Source organism: Cucurbita moschata, unplaced genomic scaffold (assembly GCF_002738365.1).
Source record: "Cucurbita moschata cultivar Rifu unplaced genomic scaffold, Cmos_1.0 Cmo_Scf00004, whole genome shotgun sequence".
NCBI lineage: Eukaryota > Viridiplantae > Streptophyta > Magnoliopsida > Cucurbitales > Cucurbitaceae > Cucurbita > Cucurbita moschata.
Window position 1 is genome coordinate 816,798 of NW_019268520.1, and position 10,164 is coordinate 826,961.

The 10,164-nt window shown below is 32.5% G+C and overlaps 2 non-coding genes across 2 annotated transcripts; both read left to right on the forward strand.

The window, feature by feature from the left end:
* Positions 1–7,751: 7,751 nt before the first annotated feature.
* TRNAP-UGG lies at positions 7,752–7,823 on the forward strand. The gene has a single exon. It is a non-coding gene; the product is annotated as a tRNA-Pro (tRNA).
* A 1,892-nt stretch (positions 7,824–9,715) lies between these two features.
* Positions 9,716–9,788, forward strand: TRNAA-AGC. The gene has a single exon. It is a non-coding gene; the product is annotated as a tRNA-Ala (tRNA).
* The last annotated feature ends 376 nt before the right edge of the window (positions 9,789–10,164 follow it).

Consider the following 10,164-nt stretch of genomic DNA (forward strand, 5'->3'; position numbering starts at 1 on the left):
TAGAGCAATTCATAGTACCGTTCTTGTTTAGAGCAATTCATAGTACCGTTCTTGTTTAGAGTAATTCATAGTACCACTCATTGTTCTCCTTCTGAAGATGTTTATGGATTTAATCTGCCTATTATTTGTAAGAATATTAAGTCTTGGGACAAATGTTTGTCATTCATAGAGATGGCATATAATAGAGCAATTCATTCATAGTTCCGTTCTCCTTTAGATCAATTCATAGTACCACTCATTGTTCTCCTTTTAAAGATGTTTATGGATTTAATCCACCTACGCCTCTTGATTTGCTTCCTATTCATTCTAATATTTTTGTGAGTAAATCAACCACAAGTAAGGCAGATATGATCAAAACATTGCATAAACAGGTGAAAGGAGACAATTGAGAAACAAAAAGTTACTTTAAGAATTAAATATTTTTTTGAGTAAATCAACCACAAGTAAGGTCTGATCAAAACATTGCATAAAGAGGTGAAGGAGACAATTGAGAAACAAAATTTCAAAGTTGCTTAAAGAATTAACAAAGGACGGAAGGAAATCATTTTTCAACCCGATAACTGGGTTTGGATACATTTTCGCAAGGAGCGAATTCCATCTCAAAGGAAGACAAAGTTACATCCAAGAGGGGGATAATCTTTATAAGTCCTTGAAATAATTAATAACAATGCATATAAAATGATCTTTCTCGAGAATTTTCAGCACATTATACTTTCAATATTCAATGTTGCTGACTTGAGTTCTTTTGATGTAAGTGATGATTTTTCTAATTCGAGGACGAATCCTTTTGAAAAGGGGGAAGATGATAAGGATCACGGTGATCCAAATGTTCCAACTGGACCAGCAAAAAAGATTCAACACGCATTCATTCTTCATGTATAAAATTTGATAGGCTTTGTTCAACTCTCATTTCATGTGTTACAAGCTTATTCAATTGAGGAATGACCATTTGGAGCTTCATAAGTGAATATTTACACAGTTGAAGTAGAGGATGAAGTTACCAGCATCATTAGATGAGTTGTTAGAAAACTTTATTTATTTTTAATTCATAAAGTATGTAATGGTGAAATTGACCTCGTCTTTGGTAGAGATTCAAAGGGATTGAGATTAAATCTAGGCCACGAACTTCTCTTGGGGGAGACTATAAATATCCTCAAATGATCATGTAAAAATCAGATTTTAGAGGAATGAGATCAATTTTAGAAGTTCCCTTGAAAATCAGAGCATTATCTCTACCGTTTCTAAGTTTCAAGCAATTGTTGAGGGTAGAATTGCACATGAGTTTATCAAGTTGGATTGTGTGGTTGAGTGAAATTCTCAACCTTCTACTTATTTTCAGGATTTCTTCGTTTAAAATGAAGTAATACAAATGGAGCAAGTATATATACCAATAAAAGATGAATTATGTTTACTAGCACATTTTTTTTTACATGAGATAGAAGTAAACGTAGTAGTAAAATGAAACTACATAAATTTAAAAGAAGTTAATCCCATTTTACAATATAAAGTTAAATGGCAGTAAAGAAGTAGTTTTGACATATCAAAGTAGGTTTTGAAAATTAAAATTAAAAAATTAAAAAATTAAAACAATTAAAAATATTAAAAAAATTAAAAAATAAATATAATATAAAAGTTGTTTTCAAAAACTTAGTTTGTGGTGAAATTTTATTTAAAATTCAAACGTATTGTTTCAATATCTATCCCAAAGGAATGCATATGCTTTAGTGGCAATGCAGCTTCAACCAAAATAATTTGAGCATGGTTATTCATAATCTCAAAGGTACCTTTATTTATGTCAATATTTCTTAATAATATGGATGTGATTTGAATAACAAATTCTATTATGTGATGGACAATGTGAAATTAACGTGATAATAATAGTAGGTTCTAAAGCACAAAAAAATACGTGGATAAATTTCAAATCTTGAGACACACAAAACACATGGACTAGCAACTAAAAATGATTGATCCACTACAAAGTCATTTGGTTTAGTGGTATGATTCTCATTTTGGGTGCGAGAGGTCTTGAGTTCGATTCATGAAATGCCCCCACAATTATATCAAATTAAATAGTTTGTTGTATTCTTTACTTACAAGTGAAAACTACCCTTGAATATTGGAATAATTCTAAAACTACCCTTGAATATTGGAATAATTCTAACGAAAACTAGCTAAATTGGATCTAAGACTTGTGCTCCTTCTTAGGCTCAACCTCATGATTACCAATGTTGTGAGTTGCTGGTTTATTTGATAGAAGATTTGTTGTCTTCTTAGGACCTCAACCTCATGATTACCAATGTAAGAAGTTTCTTAGTGGCGAAGATAAGCTGATTCTTCATTCATACCCTCTCTTTACATACCTTGAAGTCATTAATACAAAACTTTTAGTCAACATATCTCCTTACATTTTCTCTATCATGTTATTTGTGTTAATTTAGATCGAGTGTGTGTGCTGTATATCTCCTGACATTTTCTATATCATGTTTTTTGTGTTCATTTAGATCGAGTGTGTGCGTTGTTGTGTAATCCTAATAATTGGTATCAGAGCGAGGCGACATTCACCACGATCTGTGAAGATGGAAAGTAGTTGGTGCTTTCAAAATGTACATTTCTCATTCTTCATACCCTCTCTTTACATACCTTGAAGTCCTTAATACAAAAGTTTTAGTCAATATATCTCCTTACATTTTCTCCATCATGTTCTTTGTGTTCATTTAGATCGAGTGCGTGCGTTGTTGTGTGATCCTAATAATTGGTATCAGAGCGTGGCGAGATTCACCATGATCTGTGAAGATGGAAAGTTCAAAGACGAATTTAAAAGTTTGATGGATTCGATATTAGTTTCTAAAAGATGCTGATTGAAGATTATATGTACCAGAAAGATCTTTAGAAACTCAAGGATCGTCATGCCTTAGGGTTGATTTGGTTGAAGCTATCCAGAAACACAACGTTCAACATCACCAAAGAGAAGACGACATCGGACCTATTGAAGGTGTTGTCAAATATGTACGAAAATTTGTCGGCTATGAACAACGTGTTGTCAAATATATACAAATGCCTAAAGGTAGATTTGTTGTAGATCATATAAATTAGTTCAACGTGATTGTTAGTCAATTGAGCTCGGTGGAAATTGTGTTAAAAAATGAAATTAAAGCATTAATTTTGATGTCATCTTTACCCGAGCCGTGGTATACTGTTGTTGCTGCAAACAACAGTTCATGAGGATCTGATAAACTAAAGTTTGATGAAATTCAAGATGTTAGAGAAAGTATTCCCAAATGAAAAATTGGAGATTTATCTGGCAATACTCTCAGTGTTGATCGAAGGGAAAGAAGTAAATCAAAGAGCCCAAACAAACATGAGAGATCAAAATAAAGGAATCGAGAAAAATCTCCAAACAAACCAAACGTAAAGTGTTGAAATTGTGAAGAAAAATTACACTTTCGGACAAATTGTACAAAATTGAAGAAAAGCAAAATCACAATATATTATTTCTTTTCAATTTTTTCTTATTTACGACATAATGAGCAGGGATAATTGCGGGGATGTAGCTCAGATGGTAGAGAAATCGTTTTGCATGCAAGAGGTGCGGGGATCGTTACCATGCATCTCCAAAGAATACTATCAATCGTTAAAAATATTATTTCTTTTTAATTTTTTTCTTATTTATGACATAATGAGGAGAGATAGTGTTTCATTTTCACTATTTAGTTTTTCATTTTCACTATTATTGATGACCCGACCTATGGGTTTTGTGATGTAAGAATTGTGGGGATGTAGCTAAGATTGTAGGGTGCTCTCTTTGCATGCGAGAGGTATGGGGATCGATTGCCTGCATCTCCATTAGTCTTCTTTTATTAATGATCAATCAGTAGAATTGATTTATTTGTTGGGTTTTATGTCCTAAAACTCAATTCAATAAATTTATTATTGATATTTATTAAGTAAAGATGGTTATTGAATAAAGTGAATGTTACGATCATTAATCTTAATCCAATAAACTAAGAACACTTTGATTACTTGAACTATATGTAGAGACATCATAGTGATCAAGTTCAAGTATATAGTCAAAACGAACTATAGTACAGGGATTGATTACTCTGATTACCTGAACTATATGTAGAGACACTAGAGTGAATCAAGTTCAAATATATAGTCAAAATGATCTATAAAACAGGGATTGATTACTTGAACTATATGTAGAGACATCAGAGTGGATCAAGTTCAAGTATATAGTCAAAATGATCTATAGTACATGGATTGATTACTTTGATTACTTGAACTATATGTAGAGACATCATAGTGGATTAAGTTCAAGTATATAGTCAAAATGATCTATAAAACAAGGATTGATTACTTGAACTATATGTAGAGACATCAGAGTGGATCAAGTTCAAGTATATAGTCAAAATGATCTATAGTACAAGGATAAGGTTGAGTACCTTATTCTGGGGACACTATAGATGCGGCCCACTTTTGTACATGATATAAACAATGTGATCACTAAATTGTACATGGGGAGACATGTGAGTGAGGGCGTCCTATGCAATGAGTATTGCATAAGATCTAACCATGAAGAAAACCACTCTCACTTTATAATGTCGTTTATTGTTGAGACTGATTTTTTCTTTCAATGACTTAGATAACTCGATCTTAATCCTGAGCTAACTATGAACTCCTGTTTATTCGAAATTATCCTTAGATTTGCATGGGTAAGAGTGGCCCCAGTTCACCGACTCAATAAGGCTCCCATTCCAGGGGTAAGACTAGGTGAATAGCTGGGGACATAGAGTGTAAGATGGAATTCACTCCTACCCGCATTTGGGGATAGTAGAGAGGTTGTTCCGTCAAGTACTGACTCCAAGTCTTGAACAAGGAGTCCCACCCTCTCATTGGCCCGAGATGGATTTGGTTTGGTGGTTGGACCACAAACCAATTGTTCATTAGATGATCAGTGGGACTCAAGGAACAAGAAGTAACTTTAGGGGTAAAACGGAAAATTGACCCAGCTCTAGTTACAAACAACCTGTGAAGGATCGACTTACTAATCATGGTTATATCAAATGAACAGAAATATATCTATAGTGAGGGGAGGGCAACTATTAGGCTATAATGGAGTGTCCTAGTAGTTAACGAATGTTGGTTAACAAGGTTAATAAGTTTAGCTGGTTAATCTCAAATTGTTGGAGCTCATGATCTGTGCGTCCATTAGAAACCCCAACTAGCTTATATAGGACTAAACCTTAAAACAGTGTGACGAGTGAGTTCGAGGTGTTCGAATTCAAATTAGGGAATATACGCTAAATATATACGATATATTTAACCGCATTTTATTTTAATTATGAATTAAACAAAAAGAGAGAATTTGAGATATTTAAATAAGATTTAAATATTTTAATTATGAATAGGGATTCATAATCAATATGTGCCAAAATTCATTGGAATTGACATTTTATTTAATGTTAAATTTTAATTAAATTGTTTAATCTTTTAATATTATTTTGATTTGAAATTAATTATTTAAATTAATTGTTGAATTAAAATAAAGAAAGTCAAAATGTTGATTTCACCCGTGGAAAAATCCATGTTTGAGTTAGTGAAATATTGTGTGTCAATATATGGGTTAACCAAACTTGCATGTTTGCCACGTAATCCCACAAATTTGAGTGGAATTTTGAGTGTCAAAATTTGGTAATGTCAAATTTGCATGAACATGCAAATATGACTCTATAAATAGAGTGATTAAAGTACATGGAAAAGTTTGCTTGAAAAACTTTGAGAAAATCTCTCAAAACTCTCTATTTACCAATACTAAATTCCTATCAAGTTCCCGTTAGCATAGAGTAATTGAAGCTCCACATGAAGTAATCTAAAGTTCCCGTTGCTTAACTAAAGTTTATCTCATCTTTAATGAAGCATGATTTGCACTTAGGTTCATGAAATACTTATAGACTTCAACTCTGAGTACTATTAGTGCAATTATGTTTCATATGAGTTTGTCATAAATGAAACTAAAGTGCATTCAATACAACTGTATTTATCTCATCTTTAATGAAGCATGATTTGCACTTAGGTTCATGAAATACTTATAGACTCCAACTCTGAGTACTATTAGTGCAATTATGTTTCATATGAGTTTGTCATAAATGAAACTAAAGTGCATTCAATACAACTGTATTTATCTCATCTTTAATGAAGCATGATTTGCACTTAGGTTCATGAAATACTTATAGACTCCAACTCTGAGTATTATTAGTGCAATTATGTTTCATATGAGTTTGTCATAAATGAAACTAAAGTGCATTCAATACAACTGTATTTATCTCATCTTTAATGAAGCATGATTTGCACTTAGGTTCATGAAATACTTATAGACTCCAACTCTGAGTACTATTAGTGCAATTATGTTTCATATGAGTTTGTCATAAATGAAACTAAAGTGCATTCAATACAACTGTATTTATCTCATCTTTAATGAAGCATGATTTGCACTTAGGTTCATGAAATACTTATAGACTTCAACTCTGAGTACTATTAGTGCAATTATGTTTCATATGAGTTTGTCATAAATGAAACTAAAGTGCATTCAATACAACTGTATTTATCTCATCTTTAATGAAGCATGATTTGCACTTAGGTTCATGAAATACTTATAGACTCCAACTCTGAGTACTATTAGTGCAATTATGTTTCATATGAGTTTGTCATAAATGAAACTAAAGTGCATTCAATACAACTGTATTTATCTCATCTTTAATGAAGCATGATTTGCACTTAGGTTCATGAAATACTTATAGACTCCAACTCTGAGTATTATTAGTGCAATTATGTTTCATATGAGTTTGTCATAAATGAAACTAATGTGCATTCAATACAACTTTATTTTGTTGTCATACAACTTTATTTTGTTGTCATACGAGGCAAAATAGAAGAATTAAATCAAACAAACTGATAAACTGAATTGAATTAATCCAACCCAAATTGATTAGTTTGTTTCCTTTGTTGGGTTGTTGGTTTATTTTATATTATAACCCTCGTATATTATAACAATTCAATATAACATGTCTTACAAGTAAAATATTAGACCATCAACTTTTCATTTTATAGCCGTCCAACCACTCAGAGAAAAATATATTTGAGTAGAAGCTAAATATTGGGTATTTAAGAAAAGACATTTGGTTTAGTGGTACGACTCACTTACGGTGCAACCTCAAGTGCCCCTATATCTAAATCTTTTCTTATCAAAGGACTTCATATTAATATAAACTTGTTGTTCCTATTATTTACTTTTCAAACATCCCTCTTAACTTCTCTACACCAATTTTTGGGCAACAAAGTCGACCTAAAGGAATTAGAAAAGAGATATCAAAACTTAAGCAGGTTCACAATGGCTTGGTCATTCAGCAGCAACCTAAAGTCTTTCTTTACATCCCAAGGCTTTATACTTACCATCTTAGGAAATAAAGAAAAAAAAAATAAAAGTTAAGGCGATTAAAACTATAATGATAATGCTCTTAATATCATTTCATGTTTCCCACTTTCGATGAGTATGCCTATCCAAATCTTAAGCAGGTCTAGTAGAAAGCTCTTTGTTCTTATTATGTTATTGTTTTGTTCTCCAAGACACATTCTACATCCAAGGCTTCAGTTCAAGCGCATCGAAGACTTCATGTGTTTCCTGCAATACGACAAAATACAACCTTAATACCTAGGCTCAAGGATTCATACATACGTTTTAAATGGCATAATAAGGGCATGTAGTCTAGTGGTATGATTCTCGCTTTGGGTGCGAGAGGTCTCGAGTTCGATTCTCGAAATGTGCCCCTTCAAGAGAGATTTTAGAATAAAACGAAGTAAATATATACAATAAAATGGCACAAGTTAAATACATACATTCCCATGAAATTGTGAAGGTGAATGATAAGCCGTGGGGATGTAGCTTTCAATGGTGTGTGAAAGTGAATGATAAGCCTAATATCACGGCGGAGTTTTTCATTTTCACAATTATTGATGACGGGACATTTAGGGTTTTCTGATGTAAGAATTGTTGGAAGATGTAGCGATGGTAGAGCTTCCCATGTGGGAAGTACGTGATCGATACCTTGCTTCTCCAAATGAATCGATTACTAAATATATTATTTCTTTTCAAAATTTTCATATTTACTACATAATGAGCAGAGATAGTTTTTCATTTTCACTATTATTGATGACGGGACGTTTAGGGTTTTGTAACATAAGAATTGTGGGGACGTAGCTCAGATGGTAAAGTGCTTGCTTTGTATGCGAGAGGTATAGGGATTGGTACCTTACATCTCCAAAATATAAAACTATTCATTATTAAATATATTTTTTACTTTCAATTTTCCCTTATTCATGACATGTTGAGTAGCGATATTTCTTCATTTTCACTATTATTGATCATGGAAAATTTAGGGTTTTGTGATTTAAAAATTTTCAGTATTTAGCCCAGATGGTAGAGCGCTCGCGTAGCATGCGAAAGGTATGGGGATCTATAACTTGCATCTCCAAAAGAAACTATTTGTTATTAATATTTTATTTCTATTCAATCTTTCCTTATTTATGACATAATGAGCCGAGATATTTTTTCATTTACACAATTATTGATGACGGAACGTTTAGGTTTTCTGATGTAAGAATTGTGCGGATGTGGATCAAATGGTAGAGCGCTCACTTCTCGTGTGGGTAGTACGGGGATCGATACCTTGCATCTCTAAATGAATGGATTATTAAATATATTATTTCTTTTCAAATTTTTCATATTTACGACATATAATGAGTAGGGATAGTTTTTCATTTTCACTATTATTGATGATGAGACGTTTAGGCTTTTATGATGTAAGAATTGTGGGGATGTAGTTTAGATGGTAGAGTGCTTGCTTTGCATGCAAAAGGTACAAGGATTGATACCCCACATCTTCAAAATAAACCTATTTATTATTAAATATGTTATTTCTTTTCAATTTTTCTTTATTCATGACATGTTAAGTAGTGATATTTCTTCATTTTCACTATTATTGATGATTGAGAATTTAGGGTTGTGTGATGCAAGAATTGGGGGATGTAGCTCAGATGGTAGAGCGCTCGCTTAGCATGTGAGAAGAATGGGGGATTGATACCTTACATCTCCAAAACAAACTCTATTCAATAGATTAGATTTTAGATCGCTTTCTTAGCATGTGAGTAGTGATATTTTTTCATTTTCACTATTATTGATGACAAGACGTTAAGGGTTTTGTGATGCAAGAATTGGGGGATGTAGCTCAGATGGTAGAGCGCTCGCTTAGCATGTGAGAAGAATGAGGGATCGATACCTTACATCTCCAAAACAAACTCTATTCAATCTGACGTTTAGGGTTTTTTGATGTAAGAATCATGGGAATGTAGATTAGATTTTAGATCGCTTTCTTAGCATGTGAGCAATGATATTTTTTCATTTTCACTATTATTGATGACAAGACGTTTAGGGTTTTGTGACATAAGAATCGTGGGGATGTAGCTCAGATAGTAAAGCACTCGCTTTGTATACGAGAGGTACGGGGATTGATACCCCGCATCTCCAAAATAAAACTATCTATTATTAAATATGTTATTTCTTTTCAATTTTTCCATAGAAAGACATGTTGAGTAGCAATGTTTCTTCATTTTCACTATTATTGATGACGGAAAATTTAGGATTTTTTCACACAAGTAGTGTGGGGATGTAGCTCAGATGGTAGAGCGCTCGCTTAGCATGCGAGAGGCATGGGGATCGATACCCCACATCTCCAAAAGAAACTAATTTTTATTAATAATTTATTTCTATTCAATTTTTCCTTATTTATGACATAATGAGTAGATATATTTTTTCATTTTCACTCTTATTGATGACGAAAAATTTAATGGTTTGTGAAGTAAGATTCATGGGGATGTAGCTTAGATGGTAGGCCACTTGCTTTGCATGCGAGAAGTATGGGGACTGGTACCCCGCATCTCTAAAGGATAACTATCAATTATTAAATATATTATTTATTTTCAATTTATTTTTATTTATGACATAATTTCAATTTTTCCTTATTTATGACATAATGAGTAGATATATTTTTTCATTTCACTCTGATTGATGACGAAAAATTTAATAGTTTGTGAAGTAAGATTCATGGGGAT